We start from the raw sequence: 19,506 nt of genomic DNA, 5'->3' as shown, positions 1-19,506 counted from the left end.
TTTAAACCAGTGTAATACCTCTTATTCTCTCCCTCCCCCCTCCCCGTATTCAGTCTATCTTAAACCTTCTTTTTCTTATTCTCACCCCGCAATGTACTGTCTCCCAGTCCTCCACAGTGCATGTATTTTTGTTTTGTTTGTCTCATCATGCACCTCTTCTTGCCGTCCCTTTAGCGCCCATAGATTACATTGGTTCTGCACCTCACAAGTTAAGCTTGCCATCGACCATAATGCACACAGTCTCTTCTGCTGTCCATATGTAACATAGTGCGCCTTCAGCTACCATAGTAGATGCATACACTCTTTTACTCTTCCTGCACCTCTTTCTCTCACCCTAGGAACACCTTATAGCGTGCATGCTTACTACACTCTGTAGTATATGTGCACTCTCTGCATCTTTCAGTACACTCCTACTTTTTGTTTTCTCACCATAGTATCTGTGCACTGTATTGCGCTTCCTGTACTCCATAACACACTTTTTCTTGCTTCACATATTGGTCTTACACTCCCTGAACTCTTATTGTTCTCATTCTTCCTGCATCCCATGGTGCATGCTGTTTTTTCTTGTTCTCCCTGTAGCTTATATACCATGCATGTTCTTTCTGTATGTAGGATTTGAGTCTAGTAGTACCTTAAAGATCAACAAGATTCCAGGGTATAAGCTCAGTCTTGTTGGTCTTTAAGGCACCTCAATAGTGTCAAAGCAGCCTTCATCAGAACTCTCACTCTTGAAAAATTATACTGTGGAATACTGAACTCAAATCTTACTCTTATGCTGCAGACCAACACAGTTGCCAACCTGATACTTTCTGTATATAGGGCTGCCAACCAGCCTGGAGAAAAATATCCTGCCTCTTTAACAGAGGCTTAATGCACAGATCCCCAACATGGTGCCCATGGGCACCGTGACACCTACCGCCAGTTCCCTGATGCCTCCCAAGTGTTTTTAGAAAATTGATGGGGCCAGGTGGGGCTTTTGTCCGGCAAGCCTTCTGATTGGCCATTAGAGATTGGACAGAGATTGGACATTGGAGATTGGAGAAATGGACAGCTGAGGCTTTCCATGACATGGAGGTAAATAACATCACCTTGGAAATAACATCCCATTAAGCCTCTATTAAAGGGACATGAGTTTTTCTTCTCCAGGCAACCTAAGTGTGTATACCTCCTAATGTGTATACCTCATCACATGCATACTCTCTGACCAGCACAGTTCTGTTTGTACCACCATTCTGTTCTTGCACCCCAGGTTTCTCTAGGTATACACTTAAAAATGCAGTCTGTGACTTGTCCCTGAGGGAGTCTGGGATACCGTCATTGTGCCTGGTTGGTTGTAACAGGCAGGAAAAATGAATGCCATCTCCACTGCCCACCCCTGAATTGAGCGTGAAGAAAAGCAATGCAGAACACAATGCATGCGTTCTTTCTTTACTTCATTAATACCCTGTCTTTGTCCCCAATGGGGACCCGAAGTAGCTTACATTGTTCTCCTGATCCTAGTCTTACAGTTTGACCACTACACTACACTGGCATCTTCCTTCCATCCTATGTGGAAGTGGGTACAGCCTGCATACAGTTGGTGTTTGGAATTCCCAAGCTGTGAATGGGAAGATGCCCGGGACTTCAGGTTACATATAGAGGAAGATAGGACTTGAAAATAATAACTTAGTAGGAATCCCCCCCCCTTTACTTAATTCATAGTTTTTATTATAGTGATTTATTATATTGTATTTGTTTATTTTATTTCTTCTGTGGGCATTGGTTATGTTCATAAATAACTGGCTAAACACGGGAACCTGGAAGTAATTAGTGTAAATTTTAACTCAGCCATGAAATTTCTAGGTGACCTTAGCTAAACCACTCTCTCTAACCCTCACCTATAGCATGGATATAACAACACTCACTTGCCTTACAGGACTGTTGTAAAGGTTATTGAGACATTATACGTGAAGCACTTTGAACCACTGAAATGTGCACATTATTACTGTTATACCTTGCTTTATTTAGCTACTTCTCAGAGGGATTGGCATGGCTGGATTTGTCCGGTTCAGTCTTTTAGTGGCAGACTCCCGCCTCCTTTGAAATCCTTTTATTCCCCGCTCTAGTAAATATATAGCTAAATAAAAACTTTAATAGTGTCTTTATACTCCCTACATTTGCATTTAAAAATGAATTATTTTGAAGCAGTAGATAGGGTAGGAAAGTTGTTTTATTGTTGGAAAGGATAATTATTAACTATTATGAAGCGGTACGTTTTTACTGAAAATTAAAGGCATTTTTGGCCTTGTTTTGGAACCCATATATACTTATGTCTTGAAATTACTGGCCACAATCCAGAATGGAGTTGGATGTTGTGACATCAAAGTCTTCATTCCAGTGGGACTTGCGCATGCACATGAGCATTTGAATTGTGGCTGCTGACTCTCTTGAAGCTCTTGGCAAGTTGTTATAAGATTATAGCCTCAATCAGGAGTTCAGGCTTCACTGCTTTTCTGTGGAACCAGTCTCTGTTTAAAGGTTCATGTACCTGGGGGATAAGCTGGGATGATGAAACAGTTTAGTAAGGCTTAGTTCAGATGTGAACAAGATGGGATGGCTCTGGGATTCATGCACTCCCTTCTTGTCTAGTACACAGTGATCTAGTAAATGAATTCTGCCTTCACTGCTAATCGTAGTTTGACCTTACATCTCACTCTAGTAAACTGTGGTTAGTGTGTTTTCTGCAAACCAGTAGGTTTCCAAATAGTGGTTTATCATTTCCAATTTGTAATCATAGTTTTTCAGCAGAAAAGCAAAGTATAGTTTCCTGACAGTGACACAATAGCAAACAATATAAGTGAAAATTATTTGTTAGGTTGCTGGGGGGCAGGCAGGCAATTTTCTTGTGGTCTAGCCCTCCCACCCGACCTTGCGTCCAGGACAGTGGGACAAACAGTAGTGGGTGGAAATGATGTCAGCTGATGAAATGTCTCCCGTAGTGGGCAGGGGACATGTATGTACCTGAAGATTATCTATCTTGTTCATATAGTGACCAACCATGATTTGCTTTTACATCTGAACTGTGCCTTAGAGTTAAGAGTGGCAAGAAGTGACAGAGAGGAAAGCAAAGGGAAATAGCAAGGAACAAAAAAGAGGCTGTTCTAGAAGGTCACTATTACCATTGTTCAATCACTTTTACATTCTCTCTCCATTTGGATGGCTTGGGTCAGTAGTCCATTATTTTGCATGAGGGATTGTCACCTCTTTTTTATTTTTTTAAAAATTATTTCATTAAGCTTCTATGCTGCCCTCCCTGCAAGCGGGCTCAGGGCAGTGCACAACAATTTCACATAAAATACATAGAAATACAGTAAAAATCTAAAATCCTGATCCATAAAACCTAACCATATACATTGCGCCATAATACAGTTTTCTGACACACACCCCATTTACATTAGCATGGGGGGAGAGGGGGTGAAAAGCAGTTAATAAGCCAGATAGTTGTTAAAACCGTTTTTAAAAGTGTGCTTTTTCAGCACTTGGTTTCTTGGTGATCACTTTCTCTTTTCTAAAATTTAAAATCACCAACCAGAGAGGCATGGGCAGCTTCAGGCTGCTATCCTAAGGACACTTTTCTTAGAGTAAGCTCCAGTCAATAATGTAGGTCTTCTGAGTAGACCTGCTTAGGATTGCTCCTTCAGCATCATCATGTACTTTCTCTAATATGGATATGGCTAATAATGACTGTGTAGCAAAGTGTAGCAAAGCTATTACAAGCCACAGAAACTGAGTCCATCAAAATCTTAACAAGAGTGGGCCAACAAATATGGAAAACAAAACAAAAGCCCACAGACTAGAAACGCTCCATCTACATCTCAGTTCCAAAAAAAAGGAGATGTCAAAGACTGCAGCAACTATTGAACCATTGCATTAATTTCTCATGCAAGTAAAATGGTGCTCAAAATCTTTCAACAAAGACTGTTACCATATATGGGACAAGAAATGCCAGATGTTCAAGCTGGATTCAGAAAAGGAAGCACTAGAGATCATATTGCAAATTTATGATAATTACTGGAACATATGAGAGAATTTTAGAAGAAAACCAGCTTGTGTTTCATAGATTACAGCAAAGCTTTTGACTGTGTAGGTAATGAAAAGCTATGGTTGGCTTTAAAGGAAATGAGTATACCACAGCATTTGATTGTTTTGATGTGCAGTTTATACTCCGGACGAGAGGTCACTGTTAGGACAGAATATGGAGAAACAGAATGGTTTCCAATTGGCAAAGGTATCAGACAAGGATGCATTTTATCTCCCTATCTCTTCAATCTGTATGCATAACACATCATAAGGAAAACTGGGTTAGATTGGTATGAAGGGGGAGTGAAAATTGGTGGAAGGAACGTTAACAATTTGAGATATACTGATGACACCACGTTATTGGCAGAAAACAGTGGAGACTTGAAACAACTACTGATGAAGACTGAAGTAGAAAATACCAAAGCAGGATTATAGCTGAATATCAAGAAGACAAAAGTAATGACTTCTGTAGAATTACACAAGTATAAGGCTGATGATGAAGAAATTGATGTTGTTAAAAGATTTTCCATTCCTTGGCTCCATCATCAACCAAAAGGGAGACTGCACCCAAGAAGTCAGAAGGAGATTGAAACTGGGGAGGGCAGCCATGAAGGAGCTAGAAAAGATCCTTAAGTGTAAGGATGTGTTGCTGGTGGTCAAGATCTCTAGTTAATTCATGCTGTGGTATTCCCCATTACTATGTATGGATATGAAAGTTGGACAGTGAAGAAAGCTGACAGGAAGAAAGTAGATTCCTTTAAAATGTGGTGATGGAGGAGAGTTTAACGGATACTGTGGACCGCCAAAAATACACATAAGTGGGTCCTAGACTAAATCAAGCCTGAACTCACCCTAGAACAGGGGTTTTGAACTCTTTTGTTATGAGGGCCAGATTTTACATAAATTGGACTTTGTCAGGCCGGACCATGCGTATCATAAAATGTAATGCCAGGTAGCAGAGATATAAAGGACACAGACAAAGTGCAATTAAAGATATTATAGCAGCTATTCCATTGGAGCCCCACATTAGGAGTGTGTGTGTGTGTGTTAAAACTAATATTTCTCTGCAAAACTGGAGTTCCTTGAGTTTGTTGAACTCTATATTTTAACTGTAGTTAGTGCCACCCCCCCCCCCAATATAAACAACAAATATAAATGATCTGAGCCTAGGACCCAGGGGAAGAACATGAAATGGCTGAGCATTGCAAGCTTTTCTCCCTGCCACCACAGGTTTACTCAGAGTGGCAGTGTGTCTCCAAAGTCTCAAGGTTTTGGTTTTTTTAACTGGGTGGTTTGAGATAATAAGTTTGGGTATCCTCTTTAGCACTTGTTCTGCTCTTATTCCTTTGGAGCTCCACATTAGGAGGGGTGTGTGTAAAAACTAATATTTCTCTGCAAAACTGGAGTCCCTTGAGTTTGCAGAACTCTATATTTAACCCTGGATGGTCCCAAAGCTCCCCCCCCCCCCGCGCGCTTTAAAACGTGCCTGCCTAAATTGGAAAGGTGGGGGAATAGTGGGATTTTGCAAAGCAATTTTTTAAAAATAAAAGAGAAGCACAAGGATCACAGCAGAAGAACCCCCCTCCACCACCAGCTCCTACCTGTGATGAGGACTACAGGGGCTGGGATGTTTGGCAGCCCCACCCTGTGCTCTCAGCTCAGAGGGAGCCACACCCTCTGCTTCCTGCTCTGAGGCAGCACCGCCCTCTGCTCTTTATATTCTTAAGGCAGCCCAAGGTCAGAACAGGGAGGATAGGCAGGGGATGTGGGAGAGAAGAGAGACCCACTCCTCAGCTGGATTAAAGGCCTGGGCAGGCCAGTTCTGGCCTGTGGGCCATAGGTTTGACACCCCTGCCCTAAATGCTAAAATGGCTAAACTGAGGCTATCATACTTTGTTCACATTATGAGAAGACAAGAGTCACTAGAAAAGACAATAATGCTAGAAAGATTGAAGGCAGCAGGAAAAGAGGAAGACCCAACATGAGATGTATTGACACAATAAAAGAAGCCACAGCCTTCAGTTTGCAAGACCTGAGAATGGCTACTAATGATATGATGTTTTGGAGAACATTAATTCAATGGGTTGCCATAAGTTGGAACTGACCTGATGACACTTCACACACAGAGAGAGAGAGAGAGAGAGAGAGAGAGAGAGAGAGAGAGAGAGAGAGAGAGAGAGAGAAAAGTTTATTGCAACATACTCTGGAGAAGAGGCATGGATTGATTGTACATTGATTTTATGTAACTAAATGCACTATTGGACATGTTTAGTCTCTTGATAGTGGGAAGCACTGGTTTACAATGAGATTTTTAGTAGCCTGTGGACTGTCACATATGGTATCTGCATATCTAATTGATGTCACATAGCATTTGCAGCCTTTGTGCAGGTCAAATAGCACACTGCATGTAAAAAGGTAAAGGTAAAGGTTCCCTTGCTCGAAAGCCAGTCGAATCCGACTCTAGGGTTGCGGTGCTCATCTCCATTTCAAAGCCGAAGAGCCAGCGCTGTCCGAAGACGTTTCCGTGGTCATGTGGCCGGCATAACTAAACACCAAGGCGCACGGAACGCTGTTGCCTTCCCACCGAAGTGGTTCCTATTTATCTACTTGCAATTTCTTGCTTTCGAACTGCTAGGTTGGCAGGAGCTGGAACTAGAGATGGGAGCTCACTCCGTCATGCGGCACCCGGGTCTCGAACTGCTGAACTACTGACCTTCCACAGCCTGCAGTTCAGCGTCTTAACCACTTGAGCCACCGCAGCTCCTCACTGCATGGAAATTATACCAATTGAAATTATTTTCTGTGTCGGTTTTGGCTCACCTATACAGAGTTATTCTAGAAACTTTCTAGCAAAGAGCATTGGGGGGTTTCCCCCTCCCCAGTAAATTAGTCCTGGAAAGAAGGCTTTCTTTTTGGTTATAGAATGATTATTGTTATATTGTTGAACACTGGAATATTACGACGTTAGCACCTGTACTGACTGCAAGTTTAGGAGAGCAAGCCTTTAGCAGGCGTACTCTGGAGTGAAATCCATTTTATTCAATGAGGCTGACTCCCAGGAAAGCATTCTACATGCTAATCTGGGGGGAATCCCATTGAATTCAGTTGAATTTATTTCTGACTAAACATGCATGGACTCATAATGTAAGGCTGTTAAAGAGTAAGATGCACTTACCTAGGAAGAAACTGCATATGACTGCAGTGGGAATTTATCCAAACTAACATAAAAAGGTACAGGCCTAACTGAGATGTTAGGCTTTACATCCTGTTATTGTAGCACCAGATTTTTGTATCAACATTTCAAGTATGTTAATAAACAAAAAAGTAATTTAAACAATGTGGCAGATATTGACGACATACCTTTCATTTATTATACAGAGCTTGATGCTTCCTATTAAGAGTTTGCTTTGTGATTAGGGGTTTTTTCTCATCAACACCAGTGTCTCCTTAGATCTTAAATACTGTAGATTACTTTTGGTTAGATAAATAGGATAACACATGTTTAAACTGCAAATAGGAAAAAAGAATGTTTCAAACGTACAAATGATACATAGTCAAGTGTATTCTTGGAGCCCAGAGAGAGCTCATTCAAGATTATTACAAGTAGAGATACTAACAGGACTGGAGAAAAATGTCCTGCCGCTTTAGTGGAAGCTTTATGTTGTGTTTGACCAGGTGATGTTATTGGAAAAACTGAGCTGTCCATTTCCACACATTATGCCTTTATTGAAGGGGCGGGACATTCCTACTGTTTGCAACCTTAATTACAAGTATATAGTAATACAGAAGAGAATATGAATCAACTTCAGTAGTCATCAGGAGTATAAGAGAGTAAATTTCTCCATCCGTATGAATGAGTGAATACCCTTGATTTTGGGCAGAAAGCAGCAAGTGACCAACATATGTGATTCAATGCTGATGTAATTGAATTGAGTAGCTGTACTGTGTGTAAATGTTTCCCATTGAATGAGTTTGTTGTACAAATATAACTCTCCATGAACCAAGGTGGCAAAACTGATCTCTGTTTTTGGAGTTGTATAGAATTCCAGTGTAAATTCTTGTCAAACTGCAAATTGCTTCCCATTCGCTCTGATTAGCATGACTTTCTCTTGCTTTATGATTTTATCTTTTATTGCCACAGCAAGTGGTTATGTTAATTTTAATGGGATAAATGGTAAAGTGCTGGAGAACACATTACAATCAGTGAACAATAAACGCCTTGCACCGTAGGCAAGACTTTAACTTGTTGCAATCATCCTCTTTCATTTGGCTAAATTATTAAGGAGACTATAATATCTCACCATTTTAATTATTTCTCAGAGAGATGAAAGGAGGGAAGTGTCCGAGCTGACAACTGGGAGTCAGGCTGGCAGTTCAGTAGGCTTGGGTAGGGCTGTCTACATTGACTGTGAATGACCAGTCTAGAGACAAGACCATGTTGGCTCCTTTACAGTGGACTTAGAAGGGTGTAACTCTGATTAGGATTGTACTGTAAGGTACCTGATCATGCTGTTTCAATACACTGCAGCAGTGGCATTTGCAGAGAAGTAGAAACCAAGCCAGCAGTTACTTCTGCCTGCAAGCAATACTAGTAGCATAGGAAGTAAAGCACTTGGATTTGCTACAATGGGGAGTTTGTAGATCAGACTCTTCAAATTGTTATTGTTGAATTAAATACATATTTGCATTCCCCAAACCTTAGTAAATTCCTTTGGCTTTCTCACAGTGCATAAGCCTTCAACTGGCTGGAGAACTATAACGTTATTCTTGTTTTGTTTGGAAGAATTCTTGTTGTTAACATATTTCCATATTAAGCCATGCTCTATTTGAAGTGACTTACCAAATGAACTTTATTTTTTACCTTTGCCATTCTGAGAGATGTTTAGATGAGTTTTGTAAACCATCAGCTGTTTACTGTGTTGCTATCCCTAACTCCTGACCAAATGCTATGTAATCTTCTGGCTCCTTAGGTCTGTTAAAACTTTCTTAATGTTTAAGGGAGCATCTAGGCTGATGTGCAAATTGGTTCCCTTTCATCAATAGCTGATTTGGAGCCAAGTAATCTTCTGGTTTTGCTGAACTGTTAATGCTTTTGTAAGAGCATATTCATAAATCCAACCCTTTGCTATTTTTGCTAAAAAAAAAATCAAGTGGCTGCCCAGTGAGACCTAGGTTATTCTTTGAATGTTGAATATACTCCATCCATATTTAAAACATGATCAGCTTTGCATTTACAGTGATCAGTTTTGAATGTATTGATTCATAATGTCTTAATTTTGCAAAATATGTCTTCAGAATAAATTGTATATTGCAGGTTATATACCCAAAAATAGTCTTAACTATGTCTTTAATGACTTTTTAATACATACTGTATGCTTTATATTGTGGTCTTTAAGTGGATTTCAATATAGACATTTCAATTTAACTTAGTTTTTTAGAGATATACCTTCATTTTGAAAACACAGGATATAGATCTGTCTCAACTCAAAAGAGAAAAAATTCAACGGCCCGGGTCACACGGGCAGGAAACTGTGGGGGGAAGCGTGGCAGTTTGCCCCGGGGCAAACTAACGCGTGGTAAAGAGATCAGACCTCCCGTTGAGGTACCGTGGAGGTTCCGTGGGAAGGGAGAGGTGCTGATCGCAAGACAATCCCGCACGCAAAAAAGAAGCGCGCGGTGCGGCAAACTGGATGGGTTTTTTTGTGTACACCACAACTGCGCATGCTCTGTTGGGTGCTTGTGCGCATCCATGGAGACGTGGGGGAAAAAAACCCCTTTTTTGCAAGGGGACATGGGCGGGCGCCGGATGCCTCCAGAAACGCGATCAGACGCCTGCCCTTGCCCCGCAGTTTCCGGAAACTAGTACCTCCGAGGTACTAGTTTTTTGCTGCGTGTTTTTGGCGGGAAGCCTCAGTTGAGCCACGGAAGTGCTACGCTTCCCAGATGTGCCGGTAAGATCGCGCCCGGAAACTCCGCCTGTCTTCCGTCGCTCTAGCGTGGCTAATGCTCCATGTGACCGCAGCCAACATTTGTCAGAGAAGCGTGGCAGTTTGCCCCGGGGCAAACTAACGCGTGGTAAAGAGATCAGACCTCCCGTTGAGGTACCGTGGAGGTTCCGTGGGAAGGGAGAGGTGCTGATCGCAAGACAATCCCGCACGCAAAAAAGAAGCGCGCGGTGCGGCAAACTGGATGGGTTTTTTTGTGTACACCACAACTGCGCATGCTCTGTTGGGTGCTTGTGCGCATCCATGGAGACGTGGGGGAAAAACCCCTTTTTTGCAAGGGGACATGGGCGGGCGCCGGATGCCTCCAGAAACGCGATCAGACGCCTGCCCTTGCCCCGCAGTTTCCGGAAACTAGTACCTCCGAGGTACTAGTTTTTTGCTGCGTGTTTTTGGCGGGAAGCCTCAGTTGAGCCACGGAAGTGCTACGCTTCCCAGATGTGCCGGTGAGATCGCGCCCGGAAACTCCGCCTGTCTTCCGTCGCTCTAGCGTGGCTAATGCTCCGTGTGACCGCAGCCAACATTTGTCAGAGAAAAGTCTTCTGTAGACTTTAAACAGACATCTAAAACATAGGCCTTACAAAGTGAAAGGTGCTTATGCTTAGACTGTGGCCGGTCTAGGTCAGTGCTTTATCTCTGTATACTTCAGTAGTTTGAATGTGACATGTGGATGGTGCCCTTAAGAGAATGACCTTCATTGATCTTGAATATTGCCATGGAATTTATGGGATGAGGCAGGCTGTGAATCATGTTAGGGTTAGGCCCAAACTGTGGCTTTTATACATTACAGTATGTGCATTTTTCATTCTTGTGGGGACAGGGGAGGAGAGGACTCAGTGTAGATACTGGACTGTTGATGTGGTGTGTTCTTAGCTATTTGTCCATGTTGGGAGATGGTTTTCTCCAGATGGCAGATGAAAGGGTGAATACTTTGTACGGGTAACTTTATGCAACACATATTGAAGCAGTCAAGTCTCGAGTTAATTGAAATATGGATGGCTGATAGAAGGGCACACAAGATTCTTCACAAGTGGAGTAGGTAGGAAGTGCTTTTCTGTGATCCAGGAGCATATCAAGGATATGTGCCTGTGTAAAAAGGAGGTTGAACTCATATTTGATGGGACCTGAAAGCTTCTAAACCAGCATTATGGCCCCTTATTTCAGTATTTGTCAAGGCTCCTTTAATAAACACAAATGCATTGTGTAAATGTTATCCATCATGACTATGCTTAAACAGAATTTTCAGGAATAACTTTTTAATGGTTGATGTGCTAATTAAGCCATGTCAGGAAGCGGCTTTAAATTTAGCCAGCCATCACCATCCACTGGCCATTTTCCACACTGAACTTTATGCTGCAGTTGTTTAAAATGGACTGAGTGTAATGAGGGTGAAACAATAATCACAGGAAGCATTCTTAATGGTGGATTGCTTGATTTCATCTATTACTCTTTCTTCCCAACTGCCACTCAGTATTGCTTATTGCACTGAGGGCTAACAACAGCCTCTGTTATGACAGTTGTGTACAGGCCAGTGGCATGTGCACAGTTACATGAGAGTTCACTCTTTGCCTGCAACTCCAGCTATATAATAACAATGTGTATTTTCTTATAGTATGAGCTGCCTTGAGTACAAGGAAATATGGGGTACAAATTCTTGTAAAAGTAAATCCTTGAGAGACCTCACTTAGAGTTATGTGCAGAAAGTCACTCTGTACCAGGGAGAACTGGTACTCAAGCAGTAGGGCTTCTGAAAGTAGAGCAGTTTGTAAGCAACTATATTAGATAGTTTCAGAGGATAGCAGTGTTGGCCTGCAGTAGAACAGCTAGATTAAAGTCCAGTAATACCTGAGAGACCAACAAGATTTTCAGAGTATAAATTTTCGAGAGTCAAAACTCTCTTCATCAGATACCTTTGGGAGCTTTGTCTCTTGAAAGCTTATATCCCAAAAACCTTGCTGGTTTGTTGTCCGAGTCCCCAAGCATTCGAAATAAATCCACGGTTGATGAACAAAGTCGAATTTATTATGAAGCAGTGGTTATATCAGGAACAAAAGCATTGTTAGTAATGACTACAAGTCTCATAGGCACACATAATAAAGGAACTTGAACCCGGGTAGAACCAATGAGCCAATTTCCTGCTGGCGGGATGGAAGAGAAAACGAGCACCAAAATCCTTGGGAACGCAACGGTTCTAAACCATAAACATAAGTTTAGTTCCCAGGCAGAGGATACATGATAAGCGAAGCTATGCCATAACACCTCCCTACCACCAGCTGGTCGACCTTGAGCAGTTACGCCATTGTAGCAAGAGAAGACAGTAAACACCTACTGAGGAAGAGCGAGTGGGGGATGGACAGAGCATGGGGCAATATACACAGAGTAGCACATCATCTTATGGCAGCTTGCTGACATTTGTAAGGTGCCACTGAACTCGAATCCAAGTGTATCAGATGTTCATTTTAAGCAGTTGTGGGGGGACATAACAATATTTTTTACTTTATTTTGTTTGACTTATATCCTACCCTCCCCACATGGCAGGCTCAGGGTGGGTTACATCAAATTTGGTAAAAATACAATATACACACAAAAAATTTGTAAATATATTTATTGGTTTTTTATAAGTTCATATCTTACACATATACAAGATCATCAAAGAAATTACATATATATCAACGCCTTTTACCACACTTCTTTTTCTAAAAACACAGAAAAAACATATCCAACATATCTTCTATAGCTGATTTTCCCTCTTCCCTATCTCCATATCTAATCTGTATTGACTGGCAATTCATAGTTCTATAACCTTTTGTGGTTCTTAACTGCCTATTCTGAACTTTCCCTAGCGTTGTATCTATAACACTTTCAGATTTGACTGATCTATATCTCTTCTCCCATGTCTTGTCATATCTGTGCATTTGATATAAGGGTTTAAATTTATATAAGGCTTTAATATCTTGTTTATATTTTATTTTGGACCTTTATTGCTACTTCTTTCTTTAGGCATAAATTCCCCATTGCTATTTCATTTATAACAAGACCCCAGCTATCTTAATTTAACCTGAACTTAACCTTAATTCATCAAGCTCCTTACCAAGGGTAACATCAAGCCTACTTACTTCTCAACAGTACTTTCTAACTGGTGTCACCACCTATCTTAATTTATATCTCTTGTTCCCCTCTTGTTTACAACATCAAGAGATTAATAAAGTTGACAAAGAGCGCAAGGCAAAAGTATTTCAGACATACATTATATACTTATAAACGAATAGATTGCTGATACACTGTATTCACCTACTAACCCTGAACCTTTCCCCTCTCACCCGCATAATCAAATTTCACTATTTCATTAGCATTTCCATACTTAGCAATTTATTATTCAGTATTAATTATAATTAGATTCATTCTTTTTTTAAAATTCATTTAATAAAAACTTTATGATACTTTTTACCCAATCACTCATAACCTTATAATCACTTTGGCTAATAAAGTTTAATTACCCCTCTATCTCGCATTACTTCTACATTTTAGCCCACATAATCAAATATATTTAAACAATTAATCCATCCTCCTTATTCTTTTAATTTAAACTACACACCACTAAATATCCCCATCAAGTACAGAAATTCTTTAAACATGATACATCATAGATCCATAAATTCCAGGTCAATTTTCCAACTTATATCAATAGCAAAATAAACACAATATTCCCTTTTTCACATATCTTAATTTTCCTCCTAAACCTTTGCAGTTTCTCTTTCTGTTTCACCATCTCCACATGCCTGCGTTCCTTGAAAACACCTTGTCCTTCATCTCTCTTTCTTTTGTCTTTCAATCCTTCCCTTTTCCAAGTTCCAATGCCACTCTTAAACTTCCATGCATGTCGCTTCTTTCTTTTAATCTTTTTATTCCTTTCTTGTCCTTTTTTTTTTTAACAGTCCCACGTCAAGACTAGACAGCTTTCTCCTGGGTTCTGTTGCTTCTCTTGACACACCTCTCAAGTTCACAGCATAACCCCAGTTGCCTTCAGAACGAAACACCTTTCTCTTAAGATCTACTGTTTCATTTAACAATGCTCTCTGATCCACGCAGTCACCCAAATTGCCTTCCTCAACATAGTCCTTCTTTTCAATTAAATCCTCTTCATGCAACTCCTTCCCAGACATTAACCCCTGATCTCCCGTTCCTTCAGTCTCCACTTGCACATTATATTCCTTCTTTATCTCCATACACGCCTCTTTGCAGCCTCTTCTTACTGCTTCTTTTATAGCTCTAATGAACTGTTCCATATCTGTCTCTCCAGTTCCTTCCTTCTCCTCACTTCCAATGTACGCCATCTCGGTCCTTTCAAACTCCAAACACATCTGATGTAGCACATAAAGTTGTAACAATGTTATTAACCCCTTTCTTTTAACAAAAACGCAACTCCAATGTATCAACTCCAATGTATCTCTTTCCCCCGTCAAACTCTCAATCCACACATACGTCACACACTTCTCCCGGCCACTGTACTTTACCCACTTGGACGCCGATAGTTGGGGGATATTTCCACTTTTCAAACAGTTAAGTCCTTTTTTTTTCCAGTCCACAGTGCTTTCGTTCTTCCATGTTGTTTTTCCTTCAGGTCAATTAAGTAAAGTTAAAAGGAAACCGGGTGGCCGCGTCTCTGCAAAACATGTCGTCCATGTTTTGGTCCGTCGCTGGCTCCTGCTTCAGGGCGTTTTCTGGGCACCCCCCCGCCTGCCCATTGTGGGAGGGACCAAAAAAGAAAGCCCCATGCCCCAGCCTGCCTTCCAGGCTTGCTGATCGGGTACCCCCGACACTCGGGAGCCCCGATAAAGAGTCGAATGCGGTTGGGTGGCTCAGCGCTTGCCGAGACCCGCCTGACGACGCGCCATGCTGGAACCCTATCACAATATAAACAATTAACACAATTAAAACACTAGTAAAATACCACAACAACCTTCATCCAGTGCCGTTGTCATTGACATTAAAACCTCACAGATGCTGGCTTTTTTCTGGCAAAATTTGAAAGCCAACTATGCTAGCAGCCATTTGCCATCTCTGCCCTTCCTGCTTTGTGTACTTCTTACCACAGTCACTTATAGTTTTACTAAGTGAAGTTTGCATTAGATAGGGGAAAAGGTGATTTGGATAGTGTACAAAATGCAGATATTGAAAAAAACCTGGATTATTAATTTCAGAAAGCAAGTTCAGACGGGCAGTTTGCTCCTAGATAAACAATCCTGCTGTGGCATTAGAGAAGAAAGCATGTTGTTTGTAGGCAGGCTGAACATGTAGTGTTTCTAAATATTTATTTGCAGCTTGAAACCAGGTAGCTTCTAGAGGGCAGGGCTGAGATATCTGTTCCTTGCTGTGGGGTATCATTTTCAACCAGTGTCTCTGAAAATAGGAACACTGCAAAGAGCAAGAACGTGAAGGATGCAAAACAGGTTTTTCTGAAGTCCTATTGATTTCAATTGAGTTTAATTCTTACAGTGAGCCTGATACAATTCCTGAACTTAAAAGAAACATTTAAACCCTCTTTATCTTTCAAACAGCAGGCTGTTAAAGAGCAGTTGTTTCATGATACCAACCTGTTGTTTTTAAAGGAAGCTCAGGCTTCTGTAACCTCAATATGCAGAAACTCTGTGATAACACAGAGAGGGCCTGACTTTGACCTTACTTTATGGCTACAGTAAAGATGACTGACATTTTAAGAGGGAGACCAAACAATCCTGTGCAGGTTTGCTCGGAAGTTAACTCCCATGGCATTCAGTGGGGTTTATTCCCAGGTAAATGTGCATAGGATTCCACTGATAGCAATGTGGGAAAATGTGTTGTTTCTTATGAAATTAAAACTACATTATCTCCATATCCCACACATGCAAACTTAGCTGTTTGCCCAGATCCACCTTGAGACACTGTGAATGGTGGGAAAGATGGTTTATAAAGATTTTGATAAATAATTGAAGATCATCCTAGCAGAGGGATACTTTTGATTTGTAGATACATTGTGAAGTAGACGTGATGGCTTTCTCTAGACTTGCATTGTATGTTTCTTCTTTAATTCTTCTGCAGTAACCTGACCATCAAGAACTTAGCTCTTCTTGTCAACTTGGGAAGTCCTTAAGCTGATCTCCGTAATCATCTCTTTGTCTAGGGTTGTCAACAGCCTGCAGACAAAATGTTCTGTCTCCTTAATATAAGCTTGGTGGTGGAAAGTGCTGTCAGATCACAGTTGACTTTGGGCGACTCATTAGGGTTTTCAGGGGAAGAGACCAATAGAAGTGGTCTGCTATTGGTTGCTTCTGTGTAGCAACCTTGGGCTTCCTTGGTGGTCTCCCATCCAAGTGCTAACCAAAGTTGAATCCTGCTTAGCTTCTAACATCTGAGAAGATCCAGATGTTTGTCCAACTTCTACTGGAAAGGTTATTTGGCAACATTGGATAGTGCTAATCTCAGGAAAGTCTCCCCCACTGAACCTGACAAAAGAATTCCCAGTAAAGGAGCAAGAGGAAGCCTTCATATATGACTTCACTTCCAACAAGGGGTGTTGGAGGAGAGGTTTTGTGATAATGTAAGTAGGAACATTACTGAAAGAACAATTGCTGAAGCCCTTTGTGATAGTAACATACTTCCCATATCTTTTGCGTTGTAGTACAGTGGTCCTTGTTTGGAGGATTGTGTACACAGATCATCTGCTTTTCCATTTGGGAGCAATATCAGGCAATTATACTAACAATTAGATGGACCAAGTATTCCTAAGTATGGCAGTTGTATTTTGCATTTTGCTGTATAAGCAGCACTGGATAAGATTTTAGCAGAGTTTTTTTCCTGTTATTTGTTATGGCCTCTATAAAGATATACCCTGGGACCAATTCTAAAAGTCTACTAAAAATAAATCTTATTTTATACAATGGAACTTACACCCAAGAAAGCGTTCTTAGGATTGTAACTCCAATCCAGCAAGACAGGTGGTGCACAAAAATAGGCTTCTTCATTTGAAACACCTTTCCAAATTGGGGCACATCTGTGCAGTTTCTGTGCTATGTGGTGTACCACTGAAGAGATGGTTGGCACTGTCAAGTTGCAAGGGAGACCATAAAACTGTTAACAACTTCTGAAATAGATTCAGGTAATTGTATCAGGTGGGTATCTGAAGAAGTGTGCACGCACATGAAAGCTTATACCCAGAATAAAACTTTGTTGGTCTTAAAGGTGCCACTAGACTTGAACTTTGTTCTCCAACTTCTGAAATAGTGTTTTTCAATGTGACACACCTTGAATGCTTCCTTTTTAACCAGTGTTAGGTGAATGCTTTTACTCAGGTGAGGGCTTAATAACAAAACTAGTAAATTCTGCAGAGATGCAGTGATTCACATGTTAGAGTTCACCCACAGTGACCGGGATTGATAGATCAAGTAGAATTCCTGGAAATAAATGTGTGTTTTGTATTTTCAGGCATTGCTTTGTAGTTTAACTTTTTAATTGTGAGTAGCCTTGAATACTTTCATTAAAAGATAACTAATAAGGGTTGTTATATCTGAACTCCAAATTTAGACTTGCTGATCTGGGAAATGTATATAGCAGAGAGAAGACTCAGGCATGTACTGATTGGGCTATTTTGCCAGCACACAGGAACATGGGCTGACTGCAAAATAGAGTACTTAAAAGAGAAAGAGAGAGAGCGAGAGAGCAGTTATCTCATCCGCTTAGGTATATGGCTGTTCTAATTGTAGTTTGAAGAACTCATCTCTGTAGCCTTCTCCTCCTTCTCCTGAGCTGGCATATGACCCATTTGTGACCAGGCTTCATCATCCTGAGCACAACACAATAAAATATATGTGTGTAATGTATCTAAGGCTATTAGTTGTAAACCTAAACAAGCCAAAGAATGCCTGTTTAGCAGCAAGTTTCACACATTGACTTTCTGAAGGGAAAAAAGCAAAATAAAGCTCAGTAAGCTTTTAAGTAAGGTCCTAAACACACTGTGGGAAACCAGTACATCATCACTTAAAATTTACATAATTGGCATAAGCCCTGTAAGACACCTAGCCAGGGGCAGCTACCAGGGGCCTAGAAGCCAAAGTGCATCCCTGTGTATCCCCATGATGCCCCCCAGAAACTGGCATTTAAAAATGTACTGCCTTCCAAATGTGTAGGTTACTTGAAAGCATGAAACTACCTTATACTGTAGAACTAAGTCTGAATTCAGCGATGCCTTTAAGACCAACAAAGTTTAATTCTGGATATAAGCTTGTATCCAGAATAAAACTTTGGTGGTCTTAAAGGTGCCACTGGACTCAAACTTTGTTCCATTGCTTGAGACCAACACAGCTGCCTACTTGAATCTACTTTATACTGTGTCAGACATTGGTCTTTCAAGGTCAGTATTGTCTACTCTAAATAGCATTGGCTCCCTAGGGTCTCAGAAGAAGGCCTTTTACAAAATTTACCACTGTATCCTTTTTACTGGAGACTCCAGGGACTGAACCTGGGACCTTCCGCGTGCAAAGCAGATGCTGTACCACTGAGCCATAGTCCCTTCCCTTTAGCTAGGTCCCATTCAGCCATCATGGCTAATAGCAATTGATGAACTTATCTACCATGAATGTATCTAATCCCCTTTTAATATCAGCTAAGCTATCAGGCATCACCACAGTGACACAAATTACAGTAAAAGCTTTGTTACCCAGCACTGGAGGTTACCAGTTAATCATGTGTTATGGATACTCAGGCTTATTGCTCTTTCCCAGCCCCTACCTAGAGGAATCCTTTGGTGACAGCACCAGCGCCAGGAGGGACCCTTCCCCCTACAGAGCAGGGAGACAAGTGGGTCAGCTGCAGGATGAAGGGGAAGGAAGTACCAGAGGATGATGTTGGCTGGTGCTGTCAGAAGTCCAGCACCAGTTGGAGGCATCAAGCTGGCTGGCTGGCATGGGGCACTCAAGGGTGCAGGGTATGGTGGTTGACGAGGAGGAGCTTACCTTGTGGGTACAGTTCTGAGCATTCTGGATAATGCTAGATAACAAAGCTTTTATTTTGGTTATATACACATTGTCTGGAGAAGTACTGTTCAGAGGACTTGTCCTGTTTCAGGTACACAAGCCATTGCTATTTCTGAATATTTGGGGGGGCAATGACAGGGGAAAGTGGTGGAGGGCTTAATATTAAGATCTATTTGTTAATGTGTATTATTGATTCTTCATTGTAGTGCTTAATTAAGAATTCAGTAAAACCACCTTTGCAGTTTATTTAATGAAAGCTCTTTGCATCTCTGCACTAAAGACTGCCCATTTACTGTCAGATACTTACAGTTTTATTTGACTTTTGCAGACCAGCTTTGTGAAAGGGACAGATGAATGGACTGCATCAGTGCTGAGGCAGGAGGTATGGGGTTAGGTAGGTGAATCAGTTGTTCAGGCAGCAGGAGAAGGAGCAATCT

General features: G+C 41.2%; 1 long non-coding RNA gene across 1 annotated transcript in view; it reads left to right on the top strand.

Moving 5' to 3' along the window:
* LOC107121098 overlaps positions 1-19,506 on the top strand; it is a 45,356-nt gene that overhangs the window by 699 nt on the left and 25,151 nt on the right. The window lies entirely within an intron of this gene.

Source organism: Gekko japonicus, unplaced genomic scaffold (assembly GCF_001447785.1).
Source record: "Gekko japonicus isolate JY-2015 unplaced genomic scaffold, Gekko_japonicus_V1.1 scaffold344, whole genome shotgun sequence".
NCBI classification, from domain to species: Eukaryota; Metazoa; Chordata; class Lepidosauria; order Squamata; family Gekkonidae; genus Gekko; species Gekko japonicus.
This window is presented reverse-complemented; position numbering and strand designations above follow the sequence as displayed.